Here is a 25,199-nt window from a genome sequence, read left to right as displayed (position 1 = left end):
TTGAATTCAGTCAATATTACTCCGTCATGATGCTATGCCTGACTTAAAGATCTGATAAGGTGGCCAATCATGTTCTGTGCATCTAGTGAATTTCTTGATTTTGACATGCTTATCATAAGTGTTTGTTCGTTTGTACTCATCTGTCAAGGAAAACATGCAAATAGTACAAGCGAGCCATTTTCCACTACCACCACACATGGCAGAGGTGTTTTATTCTGTTCTATACCACAGCGACAACTATTTTGTTGAGTAATCGACAACACAGAATCAATACTTATTTATTTTAGACAACAACATTGTGATATTATGATACGTGGGTGTGTTTACATTATACCAGTTAATAAAAATAACCCTAAAACGTAGCAACTGTATTTTTTGAGGGCAACTCACCTTTTTTTTTTTTTTTTTACTGTCAATTTTAATATTTTTACTTGTGTGTGTGATTCTGTCTAAATTGTATAGGAATCTAGCATATATGTGTATATACACTAAGAATATAATATACACACACTGTAAGAAATGATTCTGTGGTCATGTAGATTTGAATGAATGTTTTTGATTAAAATGTATTCAATATAATTGTGTTTTTGATTTTGAGGCAAATATTTAATTAAATTTCAAATAAAAATGGTTGGAATAAAATCTACCCATTGTAGTTAAATAAAATTTAAGCATTATATTTATCTAATCCCAAATGGAGAGAATATTGAGTTAATTCAAATTAATGTAATCGGGCTAATTTTAATTGAAAAGCACTTCCTGTCGAAGTGAGCCTTTTTATTTAAAAAATGCAGCAGGCCTACAAGGCATTTGAAGAGAGTAGGCTACAGACAGTGAATGTTCGTTTTCTTCCACATTGCTCATCTTGCAAAATTTGACTGGTTGACTTAGGTAAGAAAACTTATTTTGTTATCACTGGGCTACTAAGAAAAACGCATGTAGTAGTATATTACAATATAAAATGAGTTATCACAGAAAAAGAGACTCAGCAGCAACACAAAGTTGGCTTCTGTTGGAAGGCTATGTGATGTTGTTGCGCTATAATATTGACACAGCATCATACATTTTGGAAGAATTCTTATGTATCGAAGTCAAACGTTTATTTTGAAGGATGTGGGTTACCTTTTTCTCTATCATGGTTCCTAGGTCTTTTGTGTGTTAATATCATATCCTAAGTATGTTTTGTATGAAATTGCGTAAATAAGTACATCGCGTTTAATTTTAAGGTTCCATAAAGCGCAATATTTGGGGTTTTCGCTGGATGAGGATCTTATATTTCAGACGGCACTTGACGCAGTTCCGTTGGCTTTACTTCTCGTGTGTGGAGCTCGTCTTCCAGAGGCAGGTAACTTAACTTCTCTCTTTGTTTCACTGTTTTGTAAGTTAACTTAGCTAAATCCACGTGAAGTCAGTCTATTAACAGTGTTATGTTTAAGAGCCACAATTTTATTTATTTTCATGCATAAATCTGTTAATTTTAATGTGGTAATCTTACATTGGCACAAAATCTATAATTTTACAGCTAAACCGTACACTAAAAATTGAAAAAAAATATTCATACTTTGATTAATAATTAGTCTAACATGTTTTTTTTCTCCCACAAAGTTTCAATAATGTTATTAAAATCTTTAAAATTACATTAACTCTTCCTCATTTACAATTCCAGAATGATTAAATTGGCAAATATTGTGGAGGAGGACTTCAGTACTCTGACAGTGGCAAAAATTATTGAATGTTAGACAGTTTATATGAAAGAGGTTTAAAAGGCTAAGAACTGATGTGATATCTTTGTCGCCTTTGTGTTTCAGATCAATGCAGAATTTCAAAGAACAACTACTGTACTTCTGGTACCGAAATTTATGTCTGTGTTTGACTGTCACACTCCCAAGCTACTGACGCCATTTTGTGCCAAAGATGGAGCACTTGGAAGAAGACTGGAGATCATAATGGAAATGCTGCAGGTACAGTAGTTTTCTAAATTAGAAGTAGCTTTGTTCCATAAGATTTCCAAATTATATCAATAAGGACATCAAACTGAATGATAGACAATTGTCCTCCAGAGATGCTGTACTATTTTAGAAAAGGAAAAACTAATAATAGCTCATGCCTTTAAGATGCTGTTTTTTGCCTTACAAATTGATCAGAGACAAGGTTATTTTATATGTATAGCCCATTTTACAAACATTTTGTCTCAAAGGGCTTTGCATAGCATCATGACAACAGCCTCTGCCCTTAGACCCTCACACTGACCGAGGAAAAACTCCCAAGAAAACCCTTTTTTTCACAGGGTTAACCCTTTTTAATACCTTCAATTGCTCACTGTGAATCCTTCGGATAATTCCCTGTTGTATTCACACATGGGGTAATTCAGAAATGACACAGACTTTGTACTATAGAGCTGACCGGGTTAAATCCATTTAATATCAGATTCGAACATTCTCCTTCAGGTGATGTCTTTGTAATTTCAGGCTTGCAGTGCATGCGTGGAAGGGGCTAATGGATTATCATGAAATCATAAACAGTATTTTCTACTTTAAAGCATTATGAAGCTCTGCCTTATGGTCTGACGAAGCTTTATACATTAAGTAAAGCAGACATGTAAAGTATGATCAGAATTGATAGGTGTCATGTGTTTACTTTTCTAAATTACAGAAACATCCAGTTTTTTTTTTTTTTTTTTTTTTTAGTGATTGACTTCCTCCCCAGCACTCTTCGATTGAGAGGACCAGAGAGATTGTTCCTCGGTATCTTACAAAAAATACCTTGGAGAACAAGGGGGACATCTTATCAAAGAATTCAACGTAGGTGAACTTAATATAAATTTAACTTAATGTGACCTTTACATGTAAATTAAATTAATGAATTTTTTTTTCAGAATTTCTTTGATTTGAATTTTTTTGGTAATGCATCGTGTAGGGCTTAAGGTCTAAAATTTGACTTATTGTAACCTACATGAACACTGTACAAAAACATCAAAATAGAGAAGAAAACACAACAAATAACAATTTGACACCAAGGCCTGCAAGAAAATAATATCTACTAAAATAGATTCATAAGCTATGAAAACAATAATGAATGTATTTTCTAGTAATTTGATATGCTTGCAAAATATTTCTGACAGTTTTATACTAAGACAATGACAATTTCATGTTGCAGGACAGGAACTTGGAGGAACTTGAACAGCTCATAATGGCCATTAATGTGACCCCAAAGTGTGGAGCTTCTACAAGCAACTGCCCAAAGAACATTGGGATCCTCATTAAGGGCGTGGAAGTCATCACAGGACTTGGAGATATTGCAAGGGCTTGCATTGTCCTCTTTGGCTTGAATCGCGCTGAATCTTGATTATCCCAGACTACTGAAGTACACCTTTGAGGTGTTCCAATTTTTTTTCTTGGAACTGGATGATTCAAAGCTTTCTAACAAAGTCCAGTCCCTCAAGAACAAACTTCAGGCTTGAAATGGGACTGTATTGCAGTGCAGACTTTTGTGCTACACAATGTTCATCTTCTACAGAGCTTGGGAATTGCACATTTGAAAGTGCTATGTTTGTAAGTTGACACTGTTTTGTCCAAAAAATGTTGTACATTTCAATTGTTGTAAATTCAAAGTACAAATGTATTTTACTCAGTACAATTTGCACTTTTATTATTTATGTTTTGGCACATGCCATTATGGAGTATTTTTCTTTAAGATCTTTACTGCTCCTTTTTTTTAAGTTGAAGTCAGCATTTTGTCCTTTTCAAAGTTCTGAAAAAGTTTGAAATGCTTGAGCAAACTTCTGGCTTGAAAAAAGAGACAGTAGTAGTTGCAGTGTACATGATTTGCTACACAATGTTTAGCTTCTACAGAGCTTGGGAATTACACATCTGAAAGTGTTATGTTTGTAAGTTAGCACTGATTTGGACTCTTATCCCACGAATGTCAGTGATATTTCTAGTTCAAAGTACGAAATGTTTATTGCTCTGTACAAATTACACTTTTCTGCTTTTTTTTGGTACATGCACCTCTGGAGGATTTTCCTTTAAGATCATTATTGACCCAATTTAGTGGGATGTGAGATGAGAAAGCATGGAAACAGGTTTATAGACACATCACATCATTCTGTATGTAATTTATTTTTGTTTTTACAAAATAGTTTAAAGTCAGCATTCTGTCCTTTTCAAACTTCTGGCTTGAAATGAGACTGTGGTTGCAGTGTACAATGATTTGCTACAATGTGTCTAAAGCACAAAAGTGAATTGTTAATAAAATTCTTATTTGAGTATTTAACTTCTGTACTTTCTGGGCCATATTATTCATAAGAAAGAAATATTTCGATTTAATTAATTGCATTGATTAAATTCAAATCAATGTGCAGATTGATGTAGATGATGATTACTCAATTATGATATGTAAAATCGAATTAATATTTATTAGTACTATTTACACATTAGGGAGTTTATCTTTTTCAAAACAACTCAATATTTTTATTTGGGTTATACTTAATTCTGTGCTGTTTTCTATTCAAATCTACTCATATTAAATGAATAACTATTAAGGGTCTCATTTAATTAATATTTACTCAATACTAAACCTTGTGAAATTTAATTAATAATATTGCTTGTAATCTGTTGCCTCATTTTTATTGAGTAGATATGGTGTATTTTTTCTTACAGTGCAGCGCACATACAGTTTACACTGCTGGTTGCAAAGCTGATTTTTTTTGCAGTGTCAAATTAACCTTCAGAAATGATTCTGATTGAATCATGTTAGTTTTAAAATCATGTATTAATTATTATCAACTATTATTGGTGCTCAATTATTAAGAATGGTTCTTCTTATAATAATTGTCATGTTGAATGGTTTTCAGAAAATTTTGTCCAGTGTACAAAAATTATCTTGTTCCCATCCAGGGCTAAAATTTACAGAGCCCAGGATAAGTGTTTAATGGGTGGATCATCTCTCCCTTGGGTCCAATGAGTAGACTGCATCAAACTGGGCCCCTTAATGACAGCCCTGTTCCCATTGTGGTTCCCATTTTCTATCAATAGTTTCTTGGTCAATAACATTACCAGTTCTTCATATAGTGTGGCTGATGCGCAGAGGCTTTCTTATTTCAAGAGCACAGCTTGCATCCACTTAAGCCAGTTTAATTACTTGCTAGTGTTGTGTAGGGAAAGTCTTGCTTTCCGTTTCAGTCTCTCCATCTCTTGCCCCCCCCTCTTTGTCTTTTTCCTGCTCACTTAAATCCACCCATATGGAACATGCCAACAATGGCTGTGGTTTACTCTTTGGCCCTCTCACCTTGTTTGTGCATTTTCCCCTCTTTGACGATAACTCTCGAGTGTTGTTGCCTAACTAGGGTGTTCTTTTCTTTTCCGCCAAACATGGAGTTCATTAGACTCAAATGAGTGACGGGCTTTCTCAACTACTCACTGCTTCCTACCTTTGATCCTCTACGAGCACCTCTTGTTCAGTTCAGAGCAGCAACAGGGTTCACATGGATTCAGGCTTCCTCCACCTTTACCTCAACAGTGACCATGATTTTGACTAGCAGCATGTGTTTTGGGATAAAAAAAAAAAACATTCCTGTCAACACAAGCATAGTCTTCAAGGAGCATGTCCTACTTTGCAAAATTAATACTGCGCAATAAAAATGGTTATCGAATCGTATGGCATTTTAAAAGGACATAGCCCTTAATATGACTTTACCTCATCGTCAAGTATGGATGGGTCTATTCCTCCAGCTGTCTTGCTGCTGAGATGACTCTCCCAGGCCTCCTTCTCTTTTACGTCTTCAGGATGGATAGAGTGCTGAAATGGAAAACATGTGTCTCCTGTGTGCATAACATTATTTTCCCCTGTGATGCCCTGGCAGCCGTGATTAATTAATGATAAACGTTACAGCGTTATAGTAGACTATGACATACCTAATTTGCCTCCTCCTCATTTTTGTCTCACTGATGCATCTTCCACAAGCTCATGTCAGCCTTGAAATGAATCACAGCACCTCACCCTGTCCCACTGCTAGGATATGTTCATGAACATGCCACATCCTCCGTTCAGAAGACGCACGTTACATGCAAAAAGTCAACACAAACCTGTCTGCAAGTCATAATGGGGGTACTGCAATTCCTCTTTTGGAATTTCTCTTGATTATTACTTTCCTGGAAAATCCCCGAGGAGGCAATGTCTAGTTTATGGACAATACATTTAATGGAAGAAATTAGAATAGGAGCATATTTCTCGGCAGCTGTGTACACATAGAGGAATCTGTGAAGGAAGCCATTAAAGTAAACGGCTGAACGGAGCTGAGAATTGCGATGCAGATGCATAATTGAGCAAAGGAGCCTCTACGATCTCACTTCAATGCATTGCACCCATCTAACACCCCCTCAATCTGTTTGTTTACAACTACCTTGAATAAAAAAACGTGTTCTGTGAACTGTTTAGTGCAAAACAGATACTGGACTGAGCTGTTAACTATTTACATAACTTGTAGCCCAACACAGATACGGTTTCAGCTGTTGTTCACCATCTCCATTAAATGGAACCTGATCTGTGTGGTCGCAACATCTGATGTATTTGCCAAGGTTTGCAGTGTGAAATCCCCATTATTCAGCATGTTAAACAGCCCTCACCCCCTCTATCATAGCTCGAGTGCGTTTGAACTGGAATCCTGGCTTTAGGTGGGCCATTACAGCAGCCTCTCTGTGGGCCAGTCCAGATAAAATAGGATTCGAAAATACATTGGGATTTTACGTCCATCAGCGCATTGGAACCGAATGTAATGTATGATGGTAATGACTTGCAGGCCAGGCGAGCGCAACGTCCCACATCTCTGCTCGGAGGCCATTTTGTTGCCAGATCCCTTACCGCACGCTTGTCAGTTGCAGTGGAGTGGTAAGGAGTCAAAAACAAGATCAGAGTGACGAAGGTGGCAGCTGGCCAAGCAGCTCCTGTCGGATGTGAATTCAGGGGACTGTTACATAGGGATTTTTGAGGGGAAAACCCTCCGTCTACTGAATACAGACACATGCAAACCGCACACATGCGCCCAGACAGACGGCGAATGGAATCACACACAACATCTGTGACTTTTTATTTGTATTTACAAATATATGGATCGTAGTATTTAATCCATCACCATTTTAGCACGGTGAACTATTTGTGGATTCGGTCGAACGTTTCAGTCTCGAGAGACTTGGCAGGATTCTGATGTGATTGTATGAAAAGAAGCTGTGTTTGGGATGATTGTGCAGTATTAAAAAAAAATGCACAAAGACTTGAATGGTCTTGAATGAAATTGGATTATGCTGAAATATTACTTAAAAAGCTCAGTGAAATATGACAAGAGTGAGTGAACGAGAAGGAAAGAAAGCTTGGCATTTGGTAATGACAGCTTAATGGCCTGTGAGCGAATAATAACATGTTCAGTTGTGCTCATGTCCCGTTTTAATGACTGATTTATGTCGATTTTAACAAGGCAGATACATAATTACTTATGATAAGGTCTTGTGTAGATCTGCTTGATGCACCCTTTGGATGTTGTGAAGACCAGGTAAAATATAATTAATACATTCTCTTTTGTTGCTTTCTGTTGTTAATTCAGGGGTAGGCATTTTCTAATTCTTGTGGAAAATACTTCTGTAGAAAAAGAAATGCATCATTTATTCATTCTCCCTCAATGTTTAAGTAATACTTTTTAATGTCCTCAAATTGCTCACATACGTACCTCATTATTTCTCTTGATTATATCCTTTGTTTCGATGCCTGTGGTTCTAAAAGTGAGAGAGTATATGTGGATATAGTTGTGAATTAAGGTTGTATTAACAAAACGGCACCGGCTGGTATTTGTTTTTGTTAACGGCTCTTGCACGTGCATTCCTCCACCAATACAGATGGAACACCAACTGAAATATTAACATTTCCTTAACCCTAGAGAGCCTGCTGTATCGAATTTAATTCACGATTCAGGATTATAAACATGATAAAAAAAAATTCATAAAAAACACCAACCCTGTTTTACACAATCTATTACACATCTTCGCCCTCTAATTAACAGTTCATAATTTTTTTTTAAGTAAAAGGCCTTTTGTTATATAATAAAAAAGTATGACTTCTTGCTTTGAATTTTTTTTATATATATAACTCTTTTATAATTTTTTATAATTCTTTATTTTGTATAAGAATCATTCATGAAAATGGAATCATTACCAGGAACTAGAATCGTTAAATTAATTACAGTTCTTATTATTAATTCCAGTCAATTTTGATTTTTTTGGGAAGCAGTACCTCTTTACCTCAGTCATGCAGGAAAGAAGGAATGTTGAAGAGAGGGAAAGAGAAAATGAATCAGGGCCCTCACACTGGAGTCGCTCAGTATGGAGTAAACAGGTTGTGGGCTGGTACTAAACCTTTACGGCTTCTGGGTGCCCTGCCAAGACCTCTGGCTCTGTGACTAACACCCCTCACACATACGCTATGAAGTTTCACATTTTCCGCTACCGTTTTCTGGTAAATAAACTTTTTGAGATGATAATTAGATATTTGTGCTTTGAAGAGGAAGTGTGCTTGTTTGTGTTTCTTCGTGTCTATTTGCATGTGTTTGTTTGCAGCAGTGTCTCTGTGTGTACACTTGTATGAAGCGACATTCGATACTCTAGAGTCCTGTAGAGTGATTTAGGATCTGGTGCTACTGGTTGAGGGTTTATTACAGGTATAAGGCCACAGTTAGGCCGCTCTCTCCTCACACAGGGACAGGGTTAAAAGTGCACTCTCTATTTTCTTTGTAATGCTCTTCCTCAAGAAGTGATAAAAGCCCTGTGTATTGGATTTCTCTGTTTGTGCGAGTGAATCCAGTCATCTGCAAAATGCATGTGAGTGTGGTGAGCGTATGTGCCCAGATTATTCATAGGCTCAGATTGAGAGGATCAGCCAATCAGACAACTGCTCTGTCTATCTGTCTGTCCGTCCATCTATCTAATGTTCTATATATTCCATCCATCTATCTATCTATCTCCCCACTACCTACCTCTCTTTCTTTCTATCTATCTATCTATCTATCTATCTATCTATCTATCTATCTATCTATCTATCTATCTATCTATCTATCTATCTATCTATCTATCTATCTATCTATCTCCCCACTACCTACCTCTCTTTCTATCTATCTATCTATCTATCTATCTATCTATCTATCTATCTATCTATCTATCTATCTATCTATCTATCTATCTATCTATCTATCTCCCCACTAACTACCTTTCTTTCTATCTATCTATCTATCTATCTATCTATCTATCTATCTATCTATCTATCTATCTATCTATCTATCTATCTATCTATCTATCCACCTACCTATCTATCTAGCATTCTAGCTTTCTGTCTGTCTATTCCTCTAACTGGCTCTCTATCTGGCAAATAAACTTTAAAAATGCAATGCTTAAATTGTTTTAATAACTTTTAAACAAGGCTTTATAGTGGTGATGAGATTGCAATTGATGACGGCTACTCAAATGTTCTGAAGAAAATGTGAAAATCTAGTTGTTATATAGTGTAGCTCTTTCTTTCTCCCACGTTCTTTCTCTCTCTTGGGTTTTCAGTCACACTAAAGCAGGCTAATTGGCAGAATGAAGGGTTAGTATAGCTGAAATCTATTAGCATAGGTCTTAGAGAGCTGCTGAAGCACAAATGCCCAGCACACCTCCTCTCCGACAGGAATGGCTCCTATTAGTGACCGGCTGCCTCTTTAATGTCCACTGGTCCAAATTAGATGCCAACTTGAGTGAACAGGGTTTTTTTTCCTTGCTTTCTTCAACAAGCCGCCTTAGTGGAATCAAAGGCTTTTTTTCTGAGGTGAACCTGACAAAAATGTATACTTGGGAATACATATTTACCCCGTGCAAATGAGGGTGCTGGAGCCATGTGAGAGGTGGAGACAGGAATTAGACGACTGAGGGGGCCGTCGATCTCAGACACACACACACAAACTCACAAACAAACATCTGGAAGCAGATTAGGAGAACATTAAGAGGATGTATTTAAAGGCCATGACTGTTTGTAAGGTTGAATCAATGTTTACTTTAAAGTCTTACTACCATTCTTCATACTTGTTTATATTCAGGATCAAGCACTTCCAGCTGAATCTAAAATTACGGGTCTCTCCTCCGCTGACCGTCATAAATTGCTACCATATATTCAGACGAGAGCTGTCCTTCACAAATAAACGTCTCTAAGAAGAGGACAGGTCTATGTGCCACTTATATTCATTTGTGTTCAACGGTGCTCATTTCTGGGTTGGAATGTTGCCGTTTTTTTCAAAGGGGGCTTGCTAGGGTGAGAGAAGGGGGTTTCGGGGGTTAGTTAGACTTCTAAGGAGACAGTGAGACTGGAGTTACAGCTTTTCATTAACCTGGAAACCACCTAGTTACATGGTTCATGGGCTGGTCTCAGCTCACTTGGAGGTAACAAAGGGTGTCAGGCGGCACTTTCGGCAGGGGGCGGCTGCTCGAGGCACCCCATCTGACTCTGATCATCATGCCGTTTGCCCTGTCGCACTCATTAGAGACTAGGAATGAGCTAGCATTGCTCTTGTTGAAGGGCTCCAGTTACGTCGCTTCACCCCACCCAAACATGCCTTAAGCCCCTCCTACAGTCTGCATTGATGTTCTTTTATAATTGGGGGAGGAGGGTTTATGCAATATATGACTGTATTAACTCGTAAATTGATTTGTTTGTCAGCTGCATAATAATATAAATGGCTCTATTGAAAATAAGTTGTTCTTTTCAATTATAGTATAGAATGTATTATTTAAGAATATATCAGCTTTATATTTATATTAACATATGTATATATTTCATGCAACTATGTGTTATATCTTATTATTATTAATATGTAAATTAATATTTATGTGTTAATGAGTATATTATTAACAAGTGTAAACATAAAACAGTAATCAATCAAAAATGTACTGCATTTGATCATTTTATTTTTTTTTATCTTTGAAATACTTTTTCATATTTAAGTTTCCAATACAATGGTAACATTATGACTTAAATCAATTGAAAAAAGTATATAACAACTAAATTATTATATTATGTAGTCTTATATAGGATATAATATATGAAGTCTTGTACATGATATGATATATGATTTTTTTTTTTGGTATGATTTATGTCTGTTTGTACCGGAAAAAGGATTCTGATTCAAATATATATAATTTATGATGAATATACTGTTAATATACCAGTAGAATTGTTATCATGAAATAAAACACCAACACTGATCCTTTTATAGCGTCTGTCCATGTTGAGGAATCAGCCATTCTCAGTCTCTTTTGCCATCAGTCTGCACGCTTATCTATGTTCCTCCACCGCTAGTGATTAAAACAACCTGGAGATACCTCCTCGTGAGATCTCCTTCATCAGATCCTAGAAAGCTTGAACGAAAGCTTCACTAAGCAGGGATACAAATGTTTGATGAGGGCAGTGACAGATGACGTCCAGTCCCTGGGAACGGTGACGCTGAGAGATGAGCCCACAAACTTCCACCCCTGACTGGTGGCTGAACCTTGGTGCACTCTTGATGGTATCCCTCAACCAGCCCTTAAACAGCAGGGCTCACAGCTCAGAGGACTAACAGCCAGCCCAGTAAAGCAACACGTCGCTCAGCTGTGCTCCAGTGATCTCTTAATCCTACCCTGCCCTGTCTGATGCATCTGACGGTGTGAGCTGCAAACAGGTATCCGACTCTGGCTCTCTGTGCTTAGGAAGCCAAGACTCAAATTACATCAGTGGGCGGACAGTAACTACTCACAACTCCAGTGAAAGAAGTCAGCAGAACATTAGTTGTGGCATGTTTCATTACAAATGGGAAATCTAAAGCCAGTTCAAAATAACTCAAGGCACTACTATTTGTGGTTTAGAAAGGGAATTAAAAGGCTTTTATATTAGTGGCTTACCGCTGGCATATTTGGGCCAAAGTCGTCACCAGGGTGTATGGAGTACAATATTGACTCTTAAGCTTACCACAGATCATGGAACATCAGGTGCAAGTAATAATAGTAGTAACAGTAATAGTTAGTTTGAGGTAATTATTAAAGACTGAAATTATATCAGAAGTTCTGGCATCGTATCATACAAACCACCACAGTCCGTTCCTTGACTGTGTTCTCAAGTTTACTGAGACTAAATGATATTAAATGTGTGTTTATGTAAAAAGAATGAAAATTGGCAACAGAACTACTCACACTGAGCATGAAGTGAATTTTCATCACAGAGAAGTTTACATACCTTAACAAATTCGCTATGTGTAATTCGTGGGCTTAAAATGTAAGGGATGTTTTCACTTTCCTAGAACGGAACAATGGAAGAGTAGGAGTGTGATAGCGTGACATATGAATATTACTGTAGGTTGGTAATAATGGTGTTCTAATGTTAGTAATAAAAGTAATTGTAAGAGTAGACCTGTTGTAATACATCTGGTGCTTGGTAGATACAGTATGTCTATATATTAAACAAATTTTCCATTTTGTTAGTATATTACGTTTCAATCAAAAAAAACAAACCTTTATGACTTTCTTTCTTCTGTGGAACTTAAGATATTTTGAAAACTGTTTAAATGAATGTGGCATTTAGTATTGTGTTGGACCCTTTTGATTTTGATTGTATATTGTATGAGGGGGAGTAAATGATCAAAGAACTGTCATTTTAGGGTGAACTGTCCCTTTAAATGAGGGACCAGAGTCATATCCAGACCAAAAAATCATATATATATATATTTTTTTTTTACACACACAGGCACACATCACATTTTATTCAGAAAATGTTTGACTTCAGATTCTAGAAAATAACTGCTAATGTGCCGATGAGGCAGGTACCTGCGGTGTGACCTCGTGCTGATGTGAATGCCATTGCACATTACGACCTAGTATTAAACAGGGCTGCTTGAAGGAGCTGTCACAAACTCCCAAATGCATGTTACAAACATACTAAATAAAGCAAAAATATTCCAGTGTGCTGAAGTGACCCGTTTTAGAGAAGCAGTAAAGTGTCTGATGAAAACTCATTTGTCTCCTGTGTCTTTCAGACACCTCAGAGCATCTGTGACCCACACTTTCTGAGTTCTTACCAGGCAGGGGGCAAGAGGTGCACATGTAGAGTTGTAATTCAGGAACTCTGGTTTGGAGTACACAAGATCCATCCAGGGGGTGAAGATGGTAGGTTTATGGGTGGAGATGGGTAGGTTTAGGGGCGAAGATGGATAGGTTTAGGGATCAGAGGGTGGAGACGGGTAGGTTTGGGGATATGGAAGGTGAGAGGAGTTGGATCCAACCTCACCCCCTGGATCTTGTGATCTGCAGTGAGGAGCCATCTCTGAAAAGCAAAAAGAACATAGGAAAGCCCAATGCATGTCTGCGAATCAAGACACTTTTAATAGACAAATTTCCCTGTAGTTTTCCAAAAGCATTGCATTTCATTGGTTTTACTTTTATATTCACCCCGCTACTCAAGTATCAAAGTTATATTGCTTATGTATAGTCTGATTTATGCTGTCGCACAGCATTGATTGATATTCATGTGTAGCATGATCATGATCATGGAGCATTTAGGTTAGAGAGGTTTAACCTCACGTACCATTGCAATGGACGTCTGCCATCTTTATGATCCTGCTCATTAAAATTAACTGTCTGGCTGTAAAAAATAGATTTCCTTTTAATGTTGCCTTCTGGATTCTCTTATGCACCGCTGATTGTGTGTAAAAGAAACCTTGCTCACATGCGTGTTTCGCTTTTTCTAATATTGCTTCTATTTCAGCTCTTGATGAAAGTGTTGTCGGTTCAGTGGCAGCAAATGGAAAACGTATTAACATGACTAAGAATTAAAGACTGAATAATTGAAATAAAATGCCATGACTAAAAACATTTGTGAATTATCAATTATTAGCCATGGTGATATTTGTTTTACTAAGATTCTTACATGAAAATTTTTTAATGGACTGAGTGATTGAAGCCAATGCATACTTTTCAAACAATTTATTGACTTATATATACCACACAATAGTTGGTTATCATGGTGCCATACTGGAAACATAGATGGCCAATATCAAATGCCAACCATTTAAAAATGTTCCTGTCAGAACTACAGTCACACAGTTTCAGTTAAGTAAAGGAAAAAGGAAGTCATATGAAAGTTATAAAAGCTTCATTTGCAGGATGGTTTTTTGCTCATGGGACCTTGTTTATCATGGGGTTGATATTATAGTCATAAATGAAATAATGCAGTTCCCATTCCATGCTCCATTATTTGGGGAATACCCCTTTATATTACAAGGCAAATTTAAAAGACCTTTTTAAAATTTTGGCATGCCCTTTTAAAGGCAAACCCATCAAACTCAAGCCTTTTGATCAACCCAGTAACCTCCTGCCCTTCCCACAGTGCTTTTTTTTAACACCATCATTATTAAGCCCCGCCCCCATGTGACCCGGTGCTGGCAAATTACATACAGGGTCTGAATGTGGATGAGGCCCTAGCACTCAGCCTGGACCTGAAACACTTCACTTCTGTCTATAAAAATACAAAGAGGAGGTGTTCAGAGTTTGCCATTTAACAGGATGTTGGGGTCAGGTGGAGATGGTAGGGTTATTTACCCCCTGGTGCTCATTTCACCCGTAGAAGCTCCATTTTGGCCTCACCTTCACCCTCACCTGACTATGCACGATGGCGCTCTAGTCCAATAAAAACAGAGTACAGAAGGTCATTGGAGGTTTTCGATGAACTCACAGATATCGTCACCTATAAGTCTATCTTTTCGTTCTGGGTATACTTTGAGAAGGATTCTGAGAGCCGGATCTTTTAATAAAGCCTTTGGGCTTTTCACAGTTCCTCTGTTTGTTGACTTTAGAACCGGGAGCCAAGACCAACTGAATCAAACCTTAACCCTTCTCGAGACTGAACTCTTTAAATATCTATCTCCGATAATCTGTCTAAAGGTGCACTCCTGATAGTCTGGCTAGAGGACAAGAAGGTTCACCTTATCATAAGTTTCTTTTCTATTCTAAACTACTTTCAGTAAGCGAGGGAAGCCTGGTGACACTTTATGAAAGTCCAGAGCCAAATATTCCCCATTTTCTTCCACTCCCTGAGCTGTGACGTTTGGTCCAAGGCTTTTATGACAGGGTAGGCAAGGGGCATGAGGAAATGAGGTGACCCCAAGGTCAGCAGTGGAGTCAGACAGCTGAAAGCGGACCATTGCCCAGCCACCTCTGAGCTACAGTGGGTCGGGCCATCCCAGTGTACTGCAGAAATGGAAACTTTGGTTTTGGTGAGACAAGGCCATCTTCGTTCCTTGACCTTGCTCTCATGTGCCTTTAATTAGGATGGATTTAAATTTGTTTACAAGCTCCACTGGTCTTAAATCTTTTGGTTTGGTGGCCCATCCTTTTGCATGCCCCTATCCCTACATCCTCCCTCACTTGACTGCCTGCTGTTTCAAAAGCCCTATTTTCTTCTTTCTCTTTAATATGGTGTTGGACGTTCATTTATGATGCTTCTTTAACTGGTTCTTAGGCACGAGTTACAAGCTATTTGGGAATCTAAAAAATTGGATGCTGGGGACACCCCTCTAAGTTGTTAATCTGTTGCCGATATGAAAGGTTGCTCACCTCAGTAAACCCTCTCATCCGATGGAACCAGGGCACTTTTATGGCCCCATCAGGCACCCGCCTGGATGACTTACTGCTGACCTCTTGACAAGGCAGTCAAAGCCATATGAAGAGAATCTTTCTCATTCTGTGTCTTCCACTCAGAGTTCATCTATTCATTCTTGGAGGCCAAAGGTTGGTTTATTTATTGTCTCTGTGTGCCCAAAAAGATACCCAGCCTGAACCCTTGTAAATTGTTTTGGCATGCTGGCCTATAAACAATTCATAGTGTGGTGTCGAAATAAAGGTTCTACATTTGCTTTTAAATCCCTTTCCCCAAACTCATACTCCGCGCTGGTACCACGTTAAACATTTACACAGTTCAGTTTGCCCTTTATTAGGGAGTTACTAGCATGCTTGTTGCTACAAAAACATCTCTTGACCATTTGTACCATATAAAAAATTTACACGTAACTTCAGAACTGTTACCTGCAGGTTACTAGCATGTTAGTGACAAAGTTAGCAGCTACAAGGTCTATGGCTATAGGAAAAGCAAAGCTAATTGGTAAGGATGGGTTAAGTAAATGTTTGACTTCTCGGCTGGGCTAAAGGGACTGAGAAAGTCAGCGCCTCCTCAGAAAGAACAGAAGAGCAGTTTGGATTTTGACAGACGTCTAAAACTTGTGTCGACACTTTCCACAGATTAGCCAGTGTCCCACATTTCTTGCACGCAGATAATTGATAGCATATGGTGGTCGTTCTATGATCTCTCACTCATCTAAATGGAGGAATGTTGAACATAATGTATGTGTGGCAGTGATGTTTTCCAGAATTTATGAATACTTAATCATTGTTTTTCTTGTGGACGTTATTTGGCTTTTTTTTCCCAAATGTGAAATGCAGCCATTACTTGCATGAAATACATTTGTAATTAGGCCCCTTAAATACGGTAAATACATGAATAAGATTATTCTTTCACAGTTTGGAAATTATCACATATGAATTTATTATAATATTACAGCAGTATATTACAGGGAAGTACATTACCTTGGTAAATTTTTGTTAGTGATTATAAACCAGTAGTATGTTATCCTTGGAAGAGAGCTCACTGGTTTAAAAAGTTAGTTTAATGTTTCGGAATCAAGGTTTGTAACTTAATATTTTTGACATCATTTTATTCATCATTCAGGTTTCAAATCCAGAGAGGGAAGGGTGACCCAAATAGCTATAAAGACCTTGGAGACTGTTTCAGAACTATAATTCGCACTGAGGGGTAAGCTATAAATCTATTTTTGTCTGTCTGTCCATTGATCTGTGTTCATCCAACCATCCTGTACTGTACTGTATAACAATACCATCAGTTTCTCTCAGAATTTCAAAATGTATGTATGAATCTACCAGTTTTTGATAAGGGTTGAAAGTGTTGGAAGTGTGAATGACATTTCTGGTTTGTAATGTTTTCTTTCAGTACTTCTCATCTGCTGTTTTCATGTGTTCAGTGTAGAAAATAGGCACAAATGACTCCTGTATGCATGGTAACAACATAAACCTGGTGACAGGCAATGTTTTGAGCTTTGGAAATGTTGTAAACCTGGCTTTAAAAAAAAAAATCACAAACTATAAAACTAAGTGAAGTCATTATATTCATTATATTATGCTTTTGCAGTGGCATGTTAAACGTGTCATGTTAACTGGAAAAGCATACATATGACGTAGAGTGCTTGAGGCAGAGATTTATCCTATTTATCCTCCTATTTTTTTTTATTTTCCTTCCCCAACTGATTTGCTCTCCTTTCAGTTTTTCTTCTTCTCCCTTCGCCACACAACATGAGGCATGTGTCAGATCCCAGACAGTGTGCAGGCTTGAAAGAAAGCCCTTTTTATGGCAACATGACAGCTTTACAGTGGATCTAAAGCTGATCCGCAGCAAGGTGTGAGAATATATGTGCGCGTGTGGCCCCAGGTGACGCTGTGGCTCTGGCTGGCCACGGAGCTGTCATCGGCTGCATCCCGCAGGTCTCTCCTGTGGATTACGCCTCTTCTTTCTTCTAAACCAATTATCACTCTCCGACTGTTTGTGCTGTGGCTGGACTCACCACACAGTAGCCGGTAGCATGATCAGTCCCAGGCTGAACCGCTTAGTTTTAATTTACACAAATGGTGGTGGGAGTTACTGTTGTGGAATTATTATTGAAAATAAACATACTCTTGCTGTATGGGCCAGCATTGCACTTTTGCTCTCGGTCCATATTTTGCTTCGGTCCTCCCTTCTGTGCGGTAGAAACCCGAGCCCTTCGGCTTCCACACACCAATTAGTTCAGAGCTGGAGATCCATCTGTAAATTGGCTCTAAGTCTATTTGAAATGTTATGAACATTCCCTTGCTTCACAATGTAGCATGTGTGAATCATCATAGAAAGAAAGTACTAATAGTTTTAGATCACATTTATAAATAGCTTGATTGTACATGATTATTTCACAGTTTGTGTCAGAGCTGGTGATTTATAGAACTTTTTGTTGGTGTTTTGAGCAAAAGGCAAGTTGCTAAGGCTTTAAAAGGCTAACCTGACATATTTTCCCATATTTTAAAAATTACATAATCATTACATATCATTACATATTATTTCAAATTCAAACGATCAGATCAGTTTCGGAGCTACTTTTCTGGATTCCTCACTTGAGGAAATGAGCTGATGAAGTGGTGTTGTTATACTCTGTCTGTCATGTTTGATTTCAAGCCAAATCTCATGAAACGTCCCTGCTTCTTCACTCCTTGATTCATGAGCCTGGAGCCATTTTGGGCCCCCAAACCAATGTCAAAGTTAAAGGCTTGAGAAGCAATGACAATATATCCAGATCACCATTCAGGTTGTTGACAAGGGTTAGGGTTAGGGTTAGGACAAGAAGAGCTCCCGGTCCACCATGTACAATCACAACTGTACACTTACTTAACGTAGATAAAGACTGAAAGGTAAACATTCATATACTTTCCCATCAGCCCAGTGATTCATTGACGGTCGGTCCCACAACAGGGATCAAACATTTTGCCCCATTATCCAATTTGGTTAATGTATAATTTCCTTCCTCTGCTATTGTTATGTTGAAGGATGTGGCTAAGAGTCGAATGGGAGAAATGGGGTTTGATGCAAATCAAAGACAAATCACACCTATACAAACTCCAGCAGCTGGACCCACACGTACCTAAATGTGTGAGCATTTGCTTATGAGGGCCAACTGTGTGCTTACATTTAGAGTCAAATTGGCATTCAGGCATAGTCAAACCAGGCGTAGTCAAATGGGGTCTTAAGTGCGTGTGTAACAAATTGGAGCTTTAACTCACCACCTGATGTTTCTTAGACTGACCACACCCGGGAAACATGTGACCAGCGTTTGCATGCTTCCGTTTCGGCCAGACAAAAGCCCTTCATGTCGGTCCCACTCTGCCAGACACTTCAATTTGTCACAATGCCTCTCTGTTGCCATCTCACCTGACAAGTGTCTCACTTGAGACATCTGACACATCGTGATGCTGGTGATATAGAGATTGTTTGTCATCCGATGGGATGTGTGGTAGTAATTAGCCGTGGGTCAGAGGTTTTCGAGTGGTGGTCACGGCCTGGGTAAATTTGCTCGCTAATCGCCTCATCTCTGTTCGCAGAAACGATAATATTTACACCCCAACTAAATCAGCCGAGGACATCTCTGTTGACTGCTGGGACATGTTTTCACAATACAATGACAGACGTTCACATGCAGCTGTCACGCCACCCTGTCCACACACGTGTGTTCAATATCAATACATGCTAGAACTGATACTGAGAATCTGTTTCATTTTTACCCGTCCCCTCCCGGGATGCATCAGCCCTCTTACATGCACACAAGGACGTTACATGAGCTGAAGCTTTAGTTATTAGAAAGGCTGTTAGTATTAAAGTGATAGTTCGACCAAAAATTATTCTGTCATATACTTCCTCTAGTGTCGTTACAAACCTGTAGGAGTTTTTTTGTTTGTTTGTTTGTTTGTTTTTGTTTTGTGCAATGTGCACAATGTCCGTTCAAAAGTTTGGAGTCAACTACAATGAATAATTTATTTCAAACAAATCACTACCAACAACAAAAATCTTACTGACCCCAAACTTTTGACACAGTAGTGCAGATTAATGTTGATTTACAAATGTACTATTTTTCAATGTTCTTTCGTGTTTGCTCACAATACAGTAATGTTGATTTATACATTTGTGTATTTTAGTGCTGTCAAAATTAGCGTGTTAACGCATGCGATTAATTTGAAATATTTAACGCGTTAAAAAAAAATAACGCAATTAACGCGGTTGCAGTTTTTTTTTATTTTCAGTTGTGGCCTATGTGTGTTCAACGTGCAAAGAAATATGGATAAGACCAAGGAAGGACTTTTAGACGTAAAGTTTCAGTATAAAACTCTGCCGGATTACTCTTCAGTCTGCCACAAGAAACAGCAACATTAAAATCATGAACTCAAATGTCATTGTTTAAAAAAAAAAAAAACAATGACTGTTGTAACAGTGCGTAAATCAGACCTTTCTGTAACGCTAACGTTAATAAGCTTAAACGAAAATAACGAAATAATTGTGTAGCGGAGTATTTTTTGTACACAGTGCCGCGAACTGTCAATCACTCCTGTGCGCGTGCATCACTGTCCTCCTCAGCTGCAGCAACTTGCGCTCTCTCTCTTCATCAAGCTTTAAAACAAAAAGGGGACGAAAAGATCATATTGTCTTTGTGCATAGGCTATAGATTAATTAGATAAATGAATATCTAAATTTGTGCCTTGCCGTCTACGGTATTTTTTTAGAACTTAGAAAAAAGATGCTGCAGCCAATGAACAGCCAGCGGGGGCTGCAGGACGACTCAACCTCCGCAGACAGTTTTTAATGTTTATCAGACAATAAATACTCAAGATTTTGCTTTAGTATAACTCACAACGAGTTTCACACACCTTCTCCGGCCACGTTGAGTTGTTGACACTTAACAGTGGGAAAAGCGACACATGCGCTATTCACTTGTATAACTTAAGGGTGAATGGGTAATGTAGTTTCTGCTCTGGGTGGGATGAATTAGGAAGCTTGCATTGTGAAGGGCGCTCTGAAAATCGGCAGTGCAGGTAAAAGATTAAAACCTCTATTAAAACAGATGTCCAAATGAGCGTACCGGTACGCTACAAGCACGTTCTGGGCACACGGAGAGGTGGCGGTACGCTCAAGAGCTATATTTGGAAGTGGCCGTACTGAGTACCGGTGCATACCGGCCCACTTAAAGCAGTGGCAATGACTATACTTTGGAATTTTTTTGCAGTCCACTTAGAATTCAACATGGAAATCATTTTTGTTTTTTATTGGCATTGATTGTTTTGAAATTCAAATGGTACTTACATGCCTGTGTTTTTATTTCTGTAATAAATATGGCTTTCAAGCCAACAGTTAATTTGGAGGATATTGATGGTTTATTGCAGGTATGTTGTTTACATGAGAAAATCTGTGTTACAAGTTAAACAAAAATTCCAATAAACAATCATATTTTGAATTTAAATAGTTTCTTTGTCTTGAGTTTACATTAATTATTTACATTTTACATTTACATATCCAAAAAGTTTCAGTCTTTTAATTGTGATTAATCGCGATTAATCGCGATTAATTTTAAAAAATTGTGCGATTAATTAGTTAATTTTTTTTAATCGATTGACAGCACTAGTGTATTTATAATCTGTATAAATCTATATAATCTGTATGTAGAAATTAACATTGATAAATGTGGTGATAATTCGATTAATAAACATACCAGGTTATTCATAATTTTTTGACAGCCCTAAACATTAAATACCTATTTCATAGAACATTTCTGAGCCATGATTTAATTTGATGATAAAAAATAATAATAATGACTGCATCTGTTCACTCATTCGTTTTTTTTTCTTCTCTTTTTTTCTGTTGTTTCCAGGTTAACTTCTTCCAAATTCTAAACAAAATAGTATAATCCTCATCTTTACTTTAATTCTTAAAATTGGTATAATGTGGACTTCAAAGAATTAAATCGTCTTTTGATTTCTTTGATGAAAAGTCGACAAAAAAGTTTAGCTAGTACAGCTCTAAAAAAGAGGCAGAATGACCTGATGATTTTAGGGATCAATATTTATTGTCGTTCCTACTAACCAATTGTATCGCACCACAATAAATCCGATAACAGACCTTTTCTTATTGACATATTACTACAATACCGAAACTACACACACAGTTCTAGGTAAATGTTAGCTCTTTACCATACTGCAGAGTTTTGTGTATGAGAGAATGAGGAGCAAGAAGAAAAGCTCAGGTGTCTCCCCTTGCTCAGGCTTGTCCTGACTTTCAGCTTGACAGAAAGCATAACAGAGTCAGGTTTCAGCTTCAGAAAAAGTACATGTGCTCTCCAAACAATGTCTGATCTCAAAGTGCACATGTCTGCATTTAGGGGTGGCGTGAACGTGCTGAAGCATTGATCAGACTGGAATCTCAAAATCTGGACATTTATTTTGGACACCGTTTGCTTAAGCAGGTTGAGGATGCCAATTAGATCCTGAATGATATTTAAAATCAAAGAAAATATTCGACTGTCACACTTAAAAAAATAAAAATATTTTCTGTTAAGATACAGTATGGTAGGCCAACACATTTGGATCATCTAAAGTTTGAAATACAATTTGTGCTGTTAAAACGTTAAACCTGTATCATGACAGTTATGCAAGTAGCCTTGATGTATGGTTATATCTAGATTAATTCAAACATTTATCATCTTTCTCAGTATATTCAAATGAGAAAAGATATAAATGGTAATGCTGTTGGAAGACAAAGACTGTTTGTGTTCATTTGCTTATCATACAGATAACCTGTCTATGTTACTGTCTATGTCTATTTGCAGTTCACACTCTATTATTTGATAAGTATCCCTTGAAGCTGCTTTCTTTAAAGCAATACTGTGTCAGTTATGCGTTCTTAATAACTCATTATTAATTATATAGCAGAAGCTGAAGAATCTCACCTGTTTTGACTCTAATGCCAAGAGATGGTTTGGCTTTCGCAATCTTTTTAGACATTGAAATCCTAAAAATGTAGATCCTTTGGTTGAGGGCTTTTGTTTTTCATTCATAAGTGCTTGTTTGTGTGTTTAGACCAGTTTAACCTGTTCTGGTTTAGAAACAGTACCCTGGAAACATTAGTGTATTACCACGAAGCTGAGCTCAATAGATGATAATGGGGGTGGATTTCCATAGTATTCACACATCAGCGTAGGATTCAGCATTATTATGTGTAACACCATGAGTCAAGATGTGTGATAGTTGCAAATATTAGTCATATCTAGCCACTTGGTCGTTTACTTAAAGGGGTGGTTCATTGAAATGTAACTTTTTTAATATTAGTTAGTGTGTAATGTTGGTCTTTGAGGATAAACAATATCTGCAAAGTTACGAAGCTAAAAGTTCAATGCAAACGGGGATATCATCTTTTAAAATTCTGGTAGTTGAATGCCTACCAAAACTGCTGGTAGGGACTACAATGGGCCCTATCTTGCACCCAGCGCAATTGACTTTGTACACCGACGCATGTGTCATTCCTATTTTGCACCCGCGCAAAGCGCGCTTTTCCCTCCACAGAAGCACGTCGCTAAACTAGTGAATGAACTTGCGCTCCCTGGGCGTTTCAGCGCAAAAAAGGAGGCGTGTTCCGGCGCAAACAATCCCTGGTGCTATTTTGCTGTTCCATTAAACAATTGCGCCACTGACCAGAAAAAACCTAGTCTAAAGTAAGTGGCGCGTTGCGCGTTGTTCATTATGCTATTTTAAGGGCGCATGCTTGACCATAATGTATAGCGTGCACAACGCGCATACACTTTGCTCATGTAATCTACACAGATGCAACAGTTATTTTTGCAAATCATAAACTGTTACACTGAAAAAATATTAACACATGAGATGACGGAAATCATTGTGGTGTGCCACGAAGATGTGAAAAAATAGGCATAAATCTAGCTTACAAATTATTCAGGCTAATTGTAGTAATTAAGGATCAGACCTGTTTGCCCTATAGTGGCAAGACATATATGTATATAAGGACATCTTATAAACATCCAGGAAAAAAAATCAATGAAACAATTGTGGCTATTTCCTCCCACGCCTGTTTAACCGACGCAATTTTGGGTGGGTTTCTCCCATCCCCATACAACACAACTTCTCTGTCTTTCACTGCTCTTACAAGAACATCAGTCTGCTCGGCTGTGAACCGCTCTTGGCGTGCGCCTGGTAAATATGCCATAATAATAGCAATCCATAATGGAACTTGCGCACCTGCTTTTAAAGGGAATGTTGGATGACGCTCTGATTGGTTTATTTCACGTTATGCCCAAACCACACCTATGAATAATGAAGCTACATCATACCAACCCATTTTAGATTTGCGCCGGGCGCAAGAGCCATTTATCCCGCCGGGAAAATAGCAACAGCGCCGAGACCCGCCCACAAACTTACTTGCGCTTCGCGCTTTGACACTTGCGTTTCAGATCGTTAAAATAGGGCCCCATGAGTTACTTCCCAGGTTTATGACATCACAAACCCAGATAAACCCCGCCCTTGTGAAAAGGCAGCAATGGGTCATGATGTATTGCTTTAGAGAAGAGGAAGAGAAAACTAGAGGTGCACATGGATGCGTGTGCAGTTAATAAAACCATATATTAAAAGCTAAAATAAGCTGCAGCATTTACAAATTCCAGCATATCTAAAAGTATTAGAAAACAAACAAACAAAAAACATAGGCCTACCATTAAAAGCCATGCTTGCACAGGTTCTGCACAGTCCTCTTCGATAATATTCTCTGCTTCTCAATCGGGCTCAAATTGATAAGCGAGATTAATGACGTTTACAATACATCCGGAGCACATGCTGCTGAGGTGAGGGGGGGGGGGTGTTTAGACGCGTGCTCGGGGCGGTTTGACCAATCACAACACACTGGGCTAGCTAACCAATCAGAGGCCATCGCCTATTTCTGAAGAAGGAGCTTCGTAAAATAAGGAAATGATCAGTGTGTTTCTCAGAGAAGATACAGAGCAGTGTGGAATAAAGATAAATGATGTGAAAAATAATGCATTTTATATGTTAACAGAATCAAGACTAGATTTTAAAAAAACACTGAACCACCTCTTTAAGCAAGTTTTGACACTTTAGATAGGTTGCACCAATTAGGATAAAGCCTAAACACAAATTCAGTCAAGATTCTTCCAATAATTAAGCTGCATCAATCAATCAGACAATCAATAATCAGTCATAGTTAAATCTTTCTGGTTTTACATTGAATCTACATTTATGTATTTATATTAAATTTATATTTATATATTTATTTTTAATATTTAAAAAAAAAAATAATAATTTTTTTTTAAATAATATATATATATATATATATATATATATATATATATATATATATATATATATATATATATATATATATATATATATATATATATATATTTGTTGCATTATCTGCCACTTGGTCTTCCATTATGCTTTCACAATGCT

General features: G+C 37.7%; 1 long non-coding RNA gene and 1 pseudogene across 1 annotated transcript; both read left to right on the top strand.

The window, feature by feature from the left end:
• Positions 1 to 533: 533 nt before the first annotated feature.
• Positions 534 to 3,238, top strand: LOC127933550 (uncharacterized). Its single transcript, XR_008147533.1, has 4 exons — positions 534 to 1,345; positions 1,809 to 1,961; positions 2,688 to 2,801; positions 3,157 to 3,238. It is a non-coding gene; the product is annotated as an uncharacterized LOC127933550 (long non-coding RNA).
• A 4,057-nt stretch (positions 3,239 to 7,295) lies between these two features.
• LOC128031606 (mitochondrial 2-oxodicarboxylate carrier-like) overlaps positions 7,296 to 25,199 on the top strand; it is a 31,803-nt pseudogene continuing 13,899 nt past the window's right edge.

Source organism: Carassius gibelio, chromosome A17 (genome assembly GCF_023724105.1).
Source record: "Carassius gibelio isolate Cgi1373 ecotype wild population from Czech Republic chromosome A17, carGib1.2-hapl.c, whole genome shotgun sequence".
NCBI lineage: Eukaryota > Metazoa > Chordata > Actinopteri > Cypriniformes > Cyprinidae > Carassius > Carassius gibelio.
Note: the sequence above shows the minus strand (reverse complement) of the source record. Positions and strands in the feature narration are given on the sequence as shown.